Source organism: Musca vetustissima, unplaced genomic scaffold (genome assembly GCF_032173495.1).
Source record: "Musca vetustissima isolate MV318-11 ecotype Yass unplaced genomic scaffold, APGP_CSIRO_Mvet_v1 utg4395, whole genome shotgun sequence".
Classification (NCBI taxonomy): Eukaryota; Metazoa; Arthropoda; class Insecta; order Diptera; family Muscidae; genus Musca; species Musca vetustissima.
The window spans coordinates 140,083-156,324 of record NW_026885219.1 but is presented as its reverse complement, the minus strand read 5'-3'; the positions used below and the strand labels follow the sequence as shown (position 1 = coordinate 156,324).

Here is a 16,242-nt window from a genome sequence, read left to right as displayed (position 1 = left end):
AATATTCCCAAAGTTTTATTTGCAGTAAGATGTTTGAAGGATGTTTTACAGATTTTTTTAAAGAAGCCATAGACCACAATAGTCGTGGATTGTTTTAAGATTTGTTGGTGAAATCAAAGACCACAATATGCGTAGATTTTTTAACGATTTTAGGCCATAGTAGGCTTGAATTTTTGAAGATTTAAAAGTGGATTCTTTTTAAATTTTTGGTTTAATTTTTTTATTACCTATTCAAAAAAAAAATTACACATTTTTACACTTTCGAATAAATTCTAAAATATTGTTACGAATACAGTGGTGGCCACAGAATTAAAACATTTACTGTGGTAAACATTTTTTGATCAGCCCTCGATTCGTTTGAAGTATTTTTGAAAATTTTTTAATTCAGAACACTTCGATATACTGCACTTAAGAGATTTAGTGTGGAAATGGAAAATTATTTCATGCAATTTTTCCATAAATAACGGTTTTTATGAAAATACATCGACTTTGAAGTGGCCATATAATTAAAACATTGTGTAATTTTTTACTTTACTGCATTTTTTTTTTAATATTTTTTAAAAAAGCTCTTTAATTTAGTTGAATTATGTAAACTAAGCACCGATAAAATCATTTACTGATAAAAATTTTTGAAAAAAATCTGTAAAATCTATCAAAATTGCCAACAATTTGTACAGTACACCTAACATTCAGAAAATCACCTTTATTATAGAAAATAAAGGTCCGAATGCACCAGAAATTGCTAGAATTAGTAAAAAACAATAAATAATTCTCAAAATAAATAAATATTTGAAATAAAAACTCAAAAAATGGGAATTAACCTAAAGGAACGATTCAATTTCAATAGCCTTTACTGAAGAAGGCCGGAATATTTTTGCAGTATGTGAGAAAATATCGATTGATATTGGTATTTATTATATCAAATCGATTGTTCGAGTAGTACAGAATATATTTAATCAAAAAATTTATCAGTCACAACAGAACGAACAGAGATCAACACCTATGTTGACGAGAAAACGTTTCTGGTACACAGCAGCATGTTTGATGGTTAACTCTTGACCCTTCAAATCTATTGAACATGACAATATTTTTCCAAAATAATATTTTTTGGAGAGAATAATGCCCATTTAATCTATTTTAGCCTAAAAGAAAGAAAAATTTTACAATTTGACAAATATTTAAAGTCTTGTGTTGAGCATCAAAAATGCTGCTGTGTGGCGGAATCTTTTACTCGTCAACATAGGCATTGATCTCTGTTCTTTCTGTTGTGACTGGTATATTTTTTGATAAAATATATTCTGTACTACTCGAACATCGATTTGATGTAATAAATGCCAATATCAATCGATATTTCCTCACATACTGCAAAAATATTCCGGCCTTCTTCAATAAAGGCTATTGAAATTGAATCGTTCCTTTAGGTTAATTCCCATTTTTTAAGTTTTTATTTCAAATATTTATTTATTTTGAGAATTATTTATTGTTTTTTACTAATTCTAGCAATTTCTGGTGCATTCGGACCTTTATTTTCTATAATAAAGGTGATTTTCTGAATGTTAGGTGTACTGTACAAATTGTTGGCAATTTTGATAGATTTTACAGATTTTTTTCAAAAATTTTTATCAGTAAATGATTTTATCGGTGCTTAGTTTATATAATTTAACTAAATTAAAGAGCTTTTTTAAAAAATATTAAAAAAAAAATGCAGTAAAGTAAAAAATTACACAATGTTTTAATTATATGGCCACTTCAAAGTCGATGTATTTTCATAAAAACCGTTATTTATGGAAAAATTGCATGAAATAATTTTCCATTTCCACACTAAATCTCTTAAGTGCAGTATATCGAAGTGTTCTGAATTAAAAAATTTTCAAAAATACTTCAAACGAATCGAGGGCTGATCAAAAAATGTTTACCACAGTAAATGTTTTAATTCTGTGGCCACCACTGTATAACTTTAGATTTAAGTTAATTTAGATGAATTCCGTTAATTTAAGAATTTGAATTGTAACGTAAATTTCTACTACGCAGTTTATTTGAATAACTTCACAACAACAACCACTGTATAGATTTTTCTACATCCTTCCATTTCCTCTTTCATTTTCTATTTTGTTATTGTCGTACAATTCTTGTTAAACGTCATTCCTCTTTCTTTGTTATTCCCTCGCCTGTATATGTGTTGTTGTTATTCCTCTTTCTTTGTTATTCCCTCGCCTGTATATGTGTTGTTGTTATTGTAAGTTTGTTTACTCAAGTTTGTTGTTGTTATTGTTCACTCAGTAAGTTTGTTGTTGTTACTCAATGTGTTTGTTGCATTGGTAGATTGTTCGTGATCTAGGTGTTACCAGATCGTCTAGAAACTTCTGTAGCGACAGGCAGGGCTCATATAAATAGAGGGAATGGAAAGGCAGTGAGTCAGTTGTGAATCAGATCGCGAATTGAAACCGTCGAGTAAAGTAAAGTGCAAAGTAAAGTTGTGTGAATAAAATCATTGTAATAATCGTAATCCGAAAGAACCTGCGTTTTATTTGGTACGAGTTGTATCGGGAAATAAAACAACGTCTACGCGGGATTAAATAAAATCCAAGAACGTAACAATTGGTGTCCGAAGTGAGATTACGATAATACTACGATGAAGTTTAAGGATCTACGAGTGGAAGACTTAAAGAAGGAGCTCAATAAATTGGAATTGTCCTCTACTGGCAACAAGGCTGAACTACAAAAACGTCTGTTGGATGAGTTCGAGCGCCGTGGTATGAACATCGATACATATGAGTTTGACAGTAAGGATGAAGTGGATTTATCGGAAATGGGCGAATCCAACGGTGGGGAAGTCTCGTCAGTAGCTGCCAGGGGTGACGATTTCAGAGAAATGCTGGCCAAAATGTTTGAGGAAAATTTCAGAAGGAGCGAAGAGAATTCCAGAAAGTTAGAAGAAAACACGAGACGAATGTTCGAAGAGAATTCCAGAAAGTTAGATGAACTCAAGGCAGAGAATTGTAGAATGAACGAGACACTCGGGAACATTACGGAAGTTATTGGAAGGAGAGTGGAAACCGTGGAGGTCCAAATTAAAGATTTGGATAAGAAAGTGCAGTCGGTTGACGAGAAATTTCTGGCCCACGACCACAGGTTTACGAATCTGGAGAAGAAAATTTCGGAACTGGAAATTAAAGGTGGTCCGGTGCGAGCTCCTGATAACACACTAAAAATCAAACCTCCTGTATTCGACGGCTCTACGTCATTCAATGTTTTCAAGTTACAGTTCGAGACGGTGGCTTCTAGAAATTCGTGGAACGACAGCGACAAAGCGGTTGCACTACTTCTGGCATTGAAGGGCAGTGCTGCGGATGTTATACAGAGTATTCCTGTCGCTTCTAGAAGCAACTATGAAGATGTTATTGCTGCCCTGGAACGTAAGTACGGTGGCGAACATAAACAAAACATCTACCTTATGGAACTAAGGGGAAAAGTACAGAGGGCAAACGAGACGTTACAAGACTTTGCAGCTGAGGTGGAACGTTTGGTGCTAATGGCGTATCCAGGAGAGAATCACCCATTGCTGGACCGTATGAAAATCGAAACCTTTGTGAATGGCATACGTGACCCTGAGATTAAATGTGCAACATATGCGTCACCAAAAGCGTCGTTTGCCGAAACTGTGTCGTTTGCCCTTGCCCAAGAGATGGCAAGGATAATTGTTAAGCCTCAGACCCACAAGATTCGCCAACTGGAGACCGAATGTTGCGAACACAAATCTCTCATTAACTTGATCAAGGACGCCATGAGGCGGGTAATAGAAGAAACAAAGTTAGTAGGGATGACTAAGCCCAGGGTTAGATGCTACAACTGCGATAAAGCAGGTCATATTGCGCGCGAATGCAGAGCTAAGCGCAAACGATCCAGGTCATCGTCACCTCATCTAACGAAAGATGGTAGAAGAATGGCTCAACAGTCCACCAATGAGTCACCGGTAAACAGGATCGAGCACAGAGAAGGCGGAAAACACGATAATGCTGATGCCCTGTCTCGTCGGCCATGCAAGGCAGAATACAGGCATTGCTCAAAGGCTGAGAATAAGGAGAATATCGTTGATGACCGACTATTGCAGTTTGAGTCGGGTGAAGATTGGTCGACGGAACAACGAAGAGATCCCATTCTGGGCAAAGTAATTTCGGCCATTGAAACGGGCAAGCGACCTAGTCGTAAAGAAATTACCTCCGAAAGCCCTCTTTTAAAATCCTATTGGGCCCAGTGGGACAGTCTACTTATAAAAGATGGCTGCCTATATCGCAAATGGGAAAGTGAGGACGGTAAATCTCACCGGAACTTGATCGTCGTCCCAGACTCCAAAATAAGAGATGTCTTGTCGGAGTTTCACGATGGGCCAAGTGGAGGACATCTTGGCATAGCAAAGACCGCTGAAAATGTAAAGCAGAGATTCTACTGGGTCGGCTGTCAAAAATCCATTGCCGACTGGATCGCCAATTGTGAAAGGTGCATAAAAGCTAAAGGTCCAACACGGAAGAGTCGAGGCTACATGCAGCAGTATAATTCAGGAGCCCCTTTTGAAAGAATCGCAATGGATGTAGCTGGACCGTTCCCCACAAGCGACTCTGGGAACCGGTATGTCTTAGTGGTCATGGATTACTTCAGTAAATGGCCGGAGGTTTATGCTATCCCAAATCAAGAAGCCAGGACAATTGTGGATGTGTTCAGCAAAAATTGGATTTGTCGCTATGGTGTTCCATCTGAGGTTCATTCCGATCAAGGTAGGAATTTTGAATCAGCGATCTTCAAGGAAATGTGTGACTCCTACGGAATTAAGAAAACCAGAACGACGCCCCTACATCCACAATCAGATGGCATGGTGGAAAGATTCAATCGCACCCTTGAAGAACATCTACGGAAAGTGGTGGACAGTGGCCAACGAGACTGGGATGAGCATATTCCAAAGTTTTTATTGGCTTATAGATCGGCCATTCATGATTCCACATCCCGGACCCCAGCCAAAGTTCTGTTCGGAAATGAATTAAAGCTACCTGGCGATTTGATATTCGGCGCTACCCCAAACGACGATGTGAACCAAGATGAAGACAGCCAAAACTCTTTTAGTAAAGTCCACGATGCAGTCCGACATCGAATAAAAATGGTTAGCAACCGCATGAAGGCAAGGTACGATCGAGCGGCAAATACCGATGGGTTTCAAGAAGGGCAACTGGTACTATTGTTCAACCCACAACGAAAGAAAGGACTATGCCCCAAATTACAAACGCACTGGGAAGGACCCTACAAGATTGTCACGAAAATAAATGACGTCGTTTATCGCATCCAGAGGAGCGACAGTCCCAGGTCGAAGATGAAAGTTGTACATTTGGAGCGGCTGACCCCCTACGGAACGGGAACTGTGCCTATTCGGGACGAACAGGCTTAAGCGGGGGGCAATGTTACGAATATAACTTTAGATTTAAGTTAATTTAGATGAATTCCGTTAATTTAAGAATTTGAATTGTAACGTAAATTTCTACTACGCAGTTTATTTGAATAACTTCACAACAACAACCACTGTATAGATTTTTCTACATCCTTCCATTTCCTCTTTCATTTTCTATTTTGTTATTGTCGTACAATTCTTGTTAAACGTCATTCCTCTTTCTTTGTTATTCCCTCGCCTGTATATGTGTTGTTGTTATTCCTCTTTCTTTGTTATTCCCTCGCCTGTATATGTGTTGTTGTTATTGTAAGTTTGTTTACTCAAGTTTGTTGTTGTTATTGTTCACTCAGTAAGTTTGTTGTTGTTACTCAATGTGTTTGTTGTGGTAGATTGTTCGTGATCTAGGTGTTACCAGATCGTCTAGAAACTTCTGTAGCGACAGGCAGGGCTCATATAAATAGAGGGAATGGAAAGGCAGTGAGTCAGTTGTGAATCAGATCGCGAATTGAAACCGTCGAGTAAAGTAAAGTGCAAAGTAAAGTTGTGTGAATAAAATCATTGTAATAATCGTAATCCGAAAGAACCTGCGTTTTATTTGGTACGAGTTGTATCGGGAAATAAAACAACGTCTACGCGGGATTAAATAAAATCCAAGAACGTAACAATATCCTCCTTATTTTGATCACAACTTATCGAATAACGACAGGTGTTTTCATCTCTATTCGAAAAGGGTATATAAAAATGTACGGGATACGATGACCACGAGTACTCTATGGGTACGCAATTCAAATTGGCATCTAATTTTATTAAACAAACTTCCATTTCTTTAATACTACCAGCAAGTTCTTCCAATAATTCCAGAACTTTCGGAGATCTTTTACAATTACTACCACGATATATGGTTAGAAAAATATCCTTTTTAGCGGTGACAATTAAATGCCGAATATTATGGGCGCAACACATTTTGAGCGATTGGCCAGTGCCCGTTTCTGGAGCTTCTGAATAGAAGAGATCCGAAAGATAAACTTTTTGTGTGTAATAGAATAAAGCGAAGGGTGATTTTAAAACATCGGTATCGAATTTATATTTCCATTTTTGTCTATCACAGGCTATATAGAATTCTTGGGGTTCGTGTCCTTTCCGGCGTTTCAGTTCCTCGCAATACCATTTGGGTAATATGTCCGAAATTTGAGTTATATCTCCAATATAAAAATTATCGGAATAAAATGTTCTTGCCACTGCAACTTGATGTATGATTTGTAGGGATTTCAAATAATGGGCAATTCCTTTGTTCTGGAAATCCATTAGAAATATTAGGGCACAAATGCGGGTTGTGGGTAAATTATGAAATATTTTCATAGATTTGGGATAATTTGCCAATAAATATTCCTCTAGTGCGGCGAAAGATAATTCTTCATTTTTTGGAAGTTGGAATGGTTGAAATCGTCTGGCTGCCATTTCCTGCTGTCTCGCACTTTCTCCCAGAGGTGTTAGCTGTTCTTTGACGAAATTAATTAATGACGATTCGGTACTATGACCTTTGACGTGTATAAAACTTTGTTTATCGTTGTGAGGTATAAAATATTCCATGGGATAGGAAAATTTACAAAATTCCATGGGAACAAAGTTCTGATCGGCATTTATAAAAACCATGTCCACATTAAATTTTTGTATTTCCTCGGCCACCTTGTTGTAATTAAAGCCTCGTAACATAGCACATAGTTCGTAGTCATCATAAGCAACCACGAGTAAAATGTCTTTAGTGGAATTCGCCACCAGTTCATCATAGTTTTTATGGCAACATATTTTTACCACAGAATTTTTGGCTATTCTGGGTTCTTGTGAGCGATATAGACTGCCATTTAAAAGTTTTTCACATAATTCCAAAAGTCTGTTCTCCCCCATTTCAATAACATCTTCATGTTTATATACATTTTTCCCAACGACATCCATGACAAATATATAGGGAATTTCTTTTTCAGGTTTCTCGGATGCACTGAAGTAGTCCAGGGGATTTGTTTGGGGAAATAGAATGTCAATGTCACCGAAATCTGCTGCAATAAATTCAATACGACCTATATACTTCTGAGCTGCAACATGTAGCATATTCAACCATTTGGTATGATATAGGCATTTCTCTTGAAAATGATTGAACATCATAATAATGGGCTGTTGGATCTCCGGAAATTTGTTACGATCTAGGATTTTAATTGTTTCTCCATAATGGGTTTTAATATAGTTTTCGAAATTGACGTGTTTTTCTTCGACAGGTGGTTGACGTCGAAGCGGTGCCGGTAAACGCTTTAGATGACACACATAAAAATAATCTTCAATATCACTGTCAGTATCGGAATTATTCTCTATTGAAACTTCTTGAAAGAGATCCAGTTCGTCAGACATTCTGTTTGGATTTTGGTTCTAGTTTAATCGACTTGACTCACAACACCCCTTTGACGATGAATGATAAATTCGAACTGAAAATTGCAATTTTATAGAATCGTATTGGTATTTAAATTTATATTGTGAAATTTGTTAAAGGGAGAGAAACAAGGGAGCTTTTTAGCCAAGTTATTATAAAGCTTTTTGTAAATGGAAGGAAGAGGCTGGAAGGAGGAAGAGGTGAAGCCATAACCGATATTAGGCGTGGATTTTTAAAGATTTTTTGGTGGAACCATAGTCTATATTAGGCGTGGATTTTTAAATTTTTTTTTTAAGATTTTTAAATACAGTCATGGACCACAATAGGAATGGATTATTTTAAAGATTTTTAGATACAGCCATGGACCACAATAGGCGTGGATTTTTTTTAAAGATTTTTAGATACATGGACCACAATATGCGTGCATTTTTTAAAGATTTTTAGATACATGGACCACAATATGCGTGCATTTTTTAAAGATTTTTAGATACAGCCATGGACTACAATAGGCGTGGATTTTTTCAGATTTTTAGATACAGCCATGGACCACAATAGGAGTGGATTTTTTTAAAGACTTTTAGATACACCCATGGACCACAATAGGCGTGGATTTTTTAAAGATTTTTAGATACAGCCATGGACCACAATAGGAGTGGATTTTTTTAAAGATTTTTAGATACAGCCATGGACCACAATAGGCGTGGATTTTTTAAAGATTTTTAGATACAGCCATGGACCACAATAGGAGTGGATTTTTTAAAGATTTTTACATACAGCCATGGACCACAATAGGAGTGGATTTTTTAAAGATTTTTAGATACAGCCATGGACCACAATAGGCGTGGATTTTTTTAAGATACACCCATGGACCACAATAGGCGTGGATTTTTTAAAGATTTTTACATACAGCCATGGACCACAATAGGCTAAGTTTTCTTAGATTCTAAATGTCCATCTCTGGCTCTCCTTTCACATCCGCGTGCAGAAATGATAGCTTCTCTTCACTCAAAATAAATAATTTCACAAATTATGTTTATTTCTCAAAGCTTTTTTACAAAGCTTTACGCTCAAAATACCATGAAATTGTTTATAATATTTTCTTTTCAATACAAATCCGATTTGTTTATGTGCAACAAAGAGCAGTTCTCTTCGAATACTCGCTAAGACAACCACTATTTTGCAGTATCCATCCAATGGAAGGTGACGAACTGGATTTGTTCCGAGAATTTTGTATTGATGAACACGATAACGATGACGACGAGTTTGTTGGCATTTTCGGTAAACCACCGCCAATACCACCAAGACAGCCGGCTAATTTCTACGAGAACTACATAGATTTCCCGCAATATATTAAAGAGAAATGTGAGAATCGAATAAAAATTCTGGATCGGAAAACATTTCATCAAATCGAAAGGCCAATTTTTATCGCCTTTAATCATTTTGGTGAAAAATGTTATCATCACACGAAATGGTTGGATCGTATCTATCAGCTGACATTGAAATTTGGTGAGGATATTGAATTTATGGCTGCAGATCTTGCAGATATTGATGTGATCTATCCTAACATAAATCCCATACGTCATTTTTGTTATTTGGTACGACCGGAAGATGAGAGTATTAGTGTCTATGTTATCGATAGGAAGAAGCAGATATATCAACATTTCGATGCCTATAAAACAGTGGAAAATCTAACAGAGCTATGTGAAAAGTTATTAAGTGGAGAATTGTATATCTCTCAGCCCATACCCATACCGGAGGAGAATGGTAATCCCACTTCAATTAAAATATGTGTCCATTTGAATTATGATCAAATTGTTGGCGAATCCAGTAAGGACATTTTACTTATTGTCGGTTTGGGAGGTTATCAACCTCGCCAGGAACACGAGCCTGATTATGAAGAACTTGCCAAAGAATTTCAGGATTCAAATCTTGATATTGTCTATTTGGATGGTGATAAAAATTATGTTCCCTTCAAATACAATGTTGGTGCTTATCCTACAATTATATTTATACCCCAAAAGGATAAAGAGGAATTTATGGAATTTCGAAATGGTCCACGTAGTACAGAAAATTTAAGAAATTTCATCCTTGATAATATTGGACCCCAAGGAAAGCGATTAAGGCAAGAATATATAATGAGTATGAAATATAAACCCTTCCAGCTACCGAAAGACAAAGAAATACCCTATGACCTATTAGAAGAATATGTCAATGTAAATTTTGCCAAATCATTTCAACTATTACAACGTCAGAATTTTCCTCCTGCCCGCAAATGTGTAATCATTTATTTTATGAATTTCCAACAAAAGGGAGTGCGATTCTATTCGGAGACACTGCAGAACTTATATCAAGTTGCCCAATCTCGATATGGTTGGGGTTTGGATTATTTCATTGCCGATTTGCAAGATATCGATGTTATGTATCCGAAATGGTATAAAAAATATCTCCCCTTGGATATAGATTTCGAAGCGACGAAACCCCAAATATTTGCCATGGATCGTGCCGGTCATTATTTCAAGCTGGACGAAATGAAGACAGCATCTTCGTTATTTTATTATTCCTTTAATTTAACGTATAATCGTAATTTTTATTCTCAGCACCGGAGATCCTGTAATTCGGAAAATGGTATAACAACCTGTGTAGGAGATAATTTGAAAATGTTTTTAAAAAAATCGAAGAAGAGTGTATTTTTAACCGTTTATTGGGGTACATATCGCGAATCGAATAAAATATTGAAGGCCTTGCAGGAACTGGCAGAGGAGCTGAAAGATAGTGATGTTAGTATTGTGAAAATTGATGCCAAATTAAATTCAATACCATTGGAATATACCTATCACAAATATCCAGTGCATTTTCTAATATCCCAGCACAACAAAGAGGAAGACACAGTGCGTTATATAAGTAAGGACCAAAGTAAAGAAGAATTATTGAAATTTGTACAAGAAAATGTTAATTTGATAGCTAAGTAAAATATGTATTTAATAAATATTTGTAAATAACAATTTTAAATTAAAAAATACACGTTTCACCTTGTTGTTTACACAAATAAAAATCAATAAAAATCCACACCTATTATGGTCATTGGTTGTATCTAAAAAAATAAAAAAATATACTCTTATGGTCTCTGGATAATTATTCAATATGTGGCTCTTTAAATCATCAAAGGTTACATGTTCTGCAGGTATTAAATTCCCTTTCTCTGTAGAGGCCATTTCCATACTTTTCTTCAATAAATTCTGGTATATTTTTCGTATTTTTGGGTCCACGATTATAGTGTAGGAATAGCTGTATACTTAACAGGCCAGACTTAAGGCTACCAAAAATATTTTTAAAAATCCACGTGCTAAAAAATGTACTTATACTTTGTTTACATTTGGACTTCTGTACCAGGAGCACTTCTGTCAAACAGGCTTGGATTTCCCATTTAAAAAATGCTAAGGCATTAACAAATCCAATCTTATTCCAGTCCATATTTACAAAAACACTACTGAGTAAATTCTAAATGCCCATACTGGCTCTCATGAGAGTCTTATTTCATATCTGCCGACAGAAATGAGAGCTTCTCTACTTCCAAAATAAATAATTTCACAATTTAGGTCTATTTCCCAAAGCTTTATTTTAACGAGAGCTTTGCGCTCATAATCCAATAAAAATGTGTATTTTTTTTTTTATAAAATTGTGTTTTCAATATAAATCTGATTTGTTTGTGTCCGATAAAGAGCAGTTCTCTTCGAATACTCGCTAAGGTAACAACTAATTTGCAGTATCCGTCAAATGGAAGGTGACGAACTGGAATTATTCCGACAAATTTGTATTGACGAGAATGAAAACAATGACGACGAGTTTGTTGGCATTTTTGGTAAACCCCCGCCAATACCACCCAGACAGCCGGTGAACTTCTACGAGACTTACTTTGATTTCGCGCAATATATCAAAGAGAAATGTGAGAATAGAATAAAAATTCTGGATCGGAGAACATTTCATCAAATCGAAAGGCCAATATTAATTGCCTTTAACCATTTTCGTGAAAAATGTTATCACCACACGGAATGGTTGGATCGCATTTATCAGTTGGCACTCAAATTTGGTGAGGATATTGAATTTGTGGCTGCAGATCTAGCGGATATCGATGTGATCTATCCTCACAGAAACCCCATAGGTTATTTTTGTAATATGATACGACCGGAAGATGAGAGTATTAGTGTCTATGTTATCGATCGGAAGAAGCAGATATTTCAACATTTTGACGCCTATCAAACAGTGGAAAATCTAACGGAGCTATGTGAAAAGTTATTAAGTGGAGAGTTGTATATCTCTCAGCCCATACCCATTCCGGAGGAGAATGGTAATCCCACTTCAATTAAAATATGTGTCCATTTGAATTATGACCAAATTGTTGGCGAATCCAGTAAGGATATTTTACTTATCATCAATATGGGAGATTATCAACCTCACCAGGAACACGAGCCTGATTATGAAGAACTTGCCAAAGAATTTCAAGATTCCAATCTTGATATCGTCTATTTGGATGGTGAACAAAATTATGTTCCCTTGAAATACAATGTTGGTGGTTATCCTACAATTTTGTTTATACCCCAGCAGGATAAAGAGGAATTTATGGAATTTCGAAATGGTCCACGTAGTACAGAGAATTTAAGAAAGTTCATCCAAGATAATATTGGACCTGAAGGTAAAAAATTAAGGCAAGAATATATAATTAACATGAAATATAAACCCTTCCAGCTACCGGAAGATAAAGAAATACCCTATGACCAGCTGGAACAATATGTCAATGAGAATTTTGCCAAATCATTTCAACTATTACAACGTCAGAACTTTCCACCAGCCCGCAAATGTGTAATCATCTATTTTATGAATTTCCAACGAAAGGGAGTGCGGTTTTATTTGGAGTCACTGGGGAATCTATATCAAGTTGCCGAAACTCGATATGGATGGGGTTTGGATTATCTCATTGCCGATTTGCAAGATATCGATGTTATGTATCCTAAATGGTATAAAAAATATCTCCACTTGGATATAGATTTCGAAGCGACGAAACCCCAAATATTTGCCATGGATCGGGCCGGTCATTATTTCAAGCTGGACGAATTGAAGACAGCGTCTTCGTTATTTTATTATTCCTATAATTTAACGTATAATCGTAATTTTTATTCTCAGCAGCGGAGATCCTGTAATTCGGAAAATGGTATAATATCCTGTGTAGGAGATAATTTGAAAATGTTTTTAAAAAAATCGAAGAAGACAGTATTTTTAACCGTTTATTGGGGTACATATCGCGAATCGAATAAAATATTGAAAGCCTTGCAGGAACTGGCAGAGGAGCTGAAAGATAGTGATGTTAGTATTGTAAAAATTGATGCCAAATTAAATTCAATACCATTGGAATATACCTATCACAAATATCCAGTGCATTTTCTAATACCCCAGCACCATAAAGAGGAAGACACAGTGCGTTATATAAGTAAGGACCAAAGTAAAGAAGAGTTATTGAAATTTGTACAAGAAAATGTCGATGTGATAGTAAAGTGAAAAATATTAAATATTTGTAATTTATTGTAAATAAAATGTTCATAAAAATTGTGGTCTGTGGCTACACCTAAAGACCTTTAAGAATCAAAAAAATCCCCGCTTAATATCGGCTATGGCTCCGACTAAAAATATTAAGATCTCCCTTTATTAAGATCTCCCAAAAATCCATGGTAAAATTTTTGTATTTATAAATTTACTTAAAATGATGTACACAACACTTTAATAAATAACATTACAAATTAGATATTTTATTTAAGAACATAACCTCACATTGTTGCGTATAAACTCCAAAATATCCTTTTTACTCGAATTGGTGTTTATATACCTGACAGTAGTCTCAGCTCTACTCTTTTTCGGTATGAAAAAATGCACCGGATATTCACTATAGGAATATTCCAGTGGCACCGAATTGTGTTTAACATCCATTTTTATCAATTCCACTTTCAGTTGTTTAGCTTCCGGGGCAATTTCATTTAAAATATTTAAAATTTTAACCGAACCCTTATAGCTGGGCCAGTAGAGAGTTAAAAAGATGGCTGTCTTCGATTTTTCAATATATTTCTTAATATTGGTAGCAACACAGGATTTCACCACATCCTCCTTACGACATGTGGGCCATATGGGTAGTGTGTAGAAATCCTTCAGATCATACAAAGTACGATAGGCATAAATATACATGGAGGTTAAGGATTTAAAATCTTCCCGCTTTCTTGTGATATCCAAACGATTTGTGGCATATACTTGTGGCTCCGTGATATCCTCTAGAGATTTATGGTCTATATATTTGTGATACCATTTGGGATATATTGCATCGATCTGCTGTAAATCGGCAATGTAATATTTTGTTCCATAACCAGCAGAACTTGAGGCAATTTGATGAATTTTTTGCAGAACCTGGAGGTAATGGGCGACCCCCTGTCTTTTGAAATTCATGAAGTAGGTAATACAACAGTGGTTGTTGTTAGCAAAATTGTCAGCATCTTCTATAAATCTTATGGTCTCGGGGTAATTTTCCAATATGTGGCTCTTCAAGTCTTCAAAGGTTAGAAGTTCCGTTGGTAAGCTTAAGGGTCTGTAACGTATTTTATTAAATTCCCTTTCTCGGTAGAGAGCACCTTCCTCACCCAGATTTTCTCTGATAAATTCACGTATATTTTCCGTATCTCTGGGTCCGCGATTATATTGCAGGATATTATCCTTATCGCTGTGGGGTATAAACATAATGGTGGGGTAACAATAGACTTTATATTTATAATCCATAAAATTTTGATCAGCATTTATGTAGATGATGTCGACATTTTCCGATTGGAATTCACGAGCAATTGCTTCATAATCGGGTTCATGTTCTTTGTTGTATTCATCCTCCGGTCGATAATCTTCATAGCTGGCTATAAGCAGTATATCTTTGGTGGATTCGATTACCATCTCCTTGAATGTCGAATGGACACAGATTTTTACAAAGCTCCCACATTTCTGCTCGGGTATGGATTGTGATTTAAATAGACTTCCATTTAATAAATTTTCACATAGCTCTCTGAGTGTCTCCAGTGTATTATAGGCATCGAAATGTTCATAGATTTCCCTCTTCCGATTTATGGCATACACGTGTATATTTTCATCCTGGGGATTTACACAAAATGAGAAATGGTTCATGGGATTTGTGTGTGGGTCAATTACGTCCATATCAAGTTTATCGGCCACAATGATGTCCACTCGATCGCCATATTCCACCGCCAACTGATATAGGCGATCTAAATAATCTGTGTGATAATAACACAATTCTCGAAAATAATTGAAGGCAATTAAAATGGGGTTCGCGATCGGTCGATGAAATATTGAACGTTGTAAAATTTGAATTTTATTTTCACATTTCTCCGCTACATATTTTTCTAAATCTACAAATTTGTCATCGCCTTTCTCCTTTGCAACATAAGCTGAGGATGATGGTGGTTCCGGTGGAGGTGGCCGAGGTGTTTGTTTCCGATATCTCCACGGTGTATAATCGTATAAATCGAAATTAATATTTGATTCATATTCTAAACTTATTTGACGAAAGATTTCGAATTGTTTGTCAGCTGTGTCCGTAGCCTCCATGTTTTGACGTTCTTTGATATTGTAGTTGATGTCACCGGTATTGAAAGAGAACTGTTGAAATTGTTTTTTTTATAATATTTATAAACAAATGTTGTAGCAGAGATAAACAAAAAGCACAACAACACAACAGAGCTTTGGGACTTTGCAATTAATTGTGAAATTGTTTGTTTGTGTGATATAGAGTTTTTGTTATTAGAATTGGGCGCTCTTTTTTATATTAAGAAAGAGAGGTAGAGAGATGCAAACAAAACACTACCCTACCTCACTATATTGCTGTATAAGTTAAAAGTTCTGATTAATTAGTTTTAACATGCAAGAACCAAATTAGCCATACTTCGAATGGCCTTTCACAAAAAAACCTTTTTTGTTGTAAAATTGTTTCTCCATAAGGAACGATTTAGAAACATCCATTATCGTATCTAAAAAATATTTAAAATATTCATAAAAAATATTTAAAAAATCTTAAATAATCCACGCCTATTGTGGTCCAAGGCTCCACCCAAAAATCTTTAAAAAATCCACGCCTATTGTGGTCCAAGGCTCCACCCAAAAATCTTTAAAAAATCTACGCCTATTGTAGTCCAAGGCTCCATCCAAAAATCTTTAAAAAATCCACGCCTATTGTAGTCCAAGGCTCCACCCAAAAATCTTTAAAAAATCCACGCCTATTGTAGTCCAAGGCTCCACCCAAAAATCTTTAAAAAATCCACGCCTATTATGGTCCAAGGCTCCACCCAAAAATCTT

The 16,242-nt window shown here is 35.8% G+C and overlaps 1 protein-coding gene across 1 annotated transcript in view; it reads right to left on the bottom strand.

The window, feature by feature from the left end:
• The window catches only part of LOC133332360 (microtubule-associated protein Jupiter), a 201,136-nt gene extending 201,033 nt beyond the window's left edge, over positions 1-103 (bottom strand). The window contains exon 1 of the mRNA XM_061540759.1: positions 99-103. The gene's annotated coding sequence lies outside the window, so the exon portion shown is untranslated. The remainder of the gene's footprint in view (positions 1-98) is intronic.
• Positions 104-16,242: the final 16,139 nt, after the last annotated feature.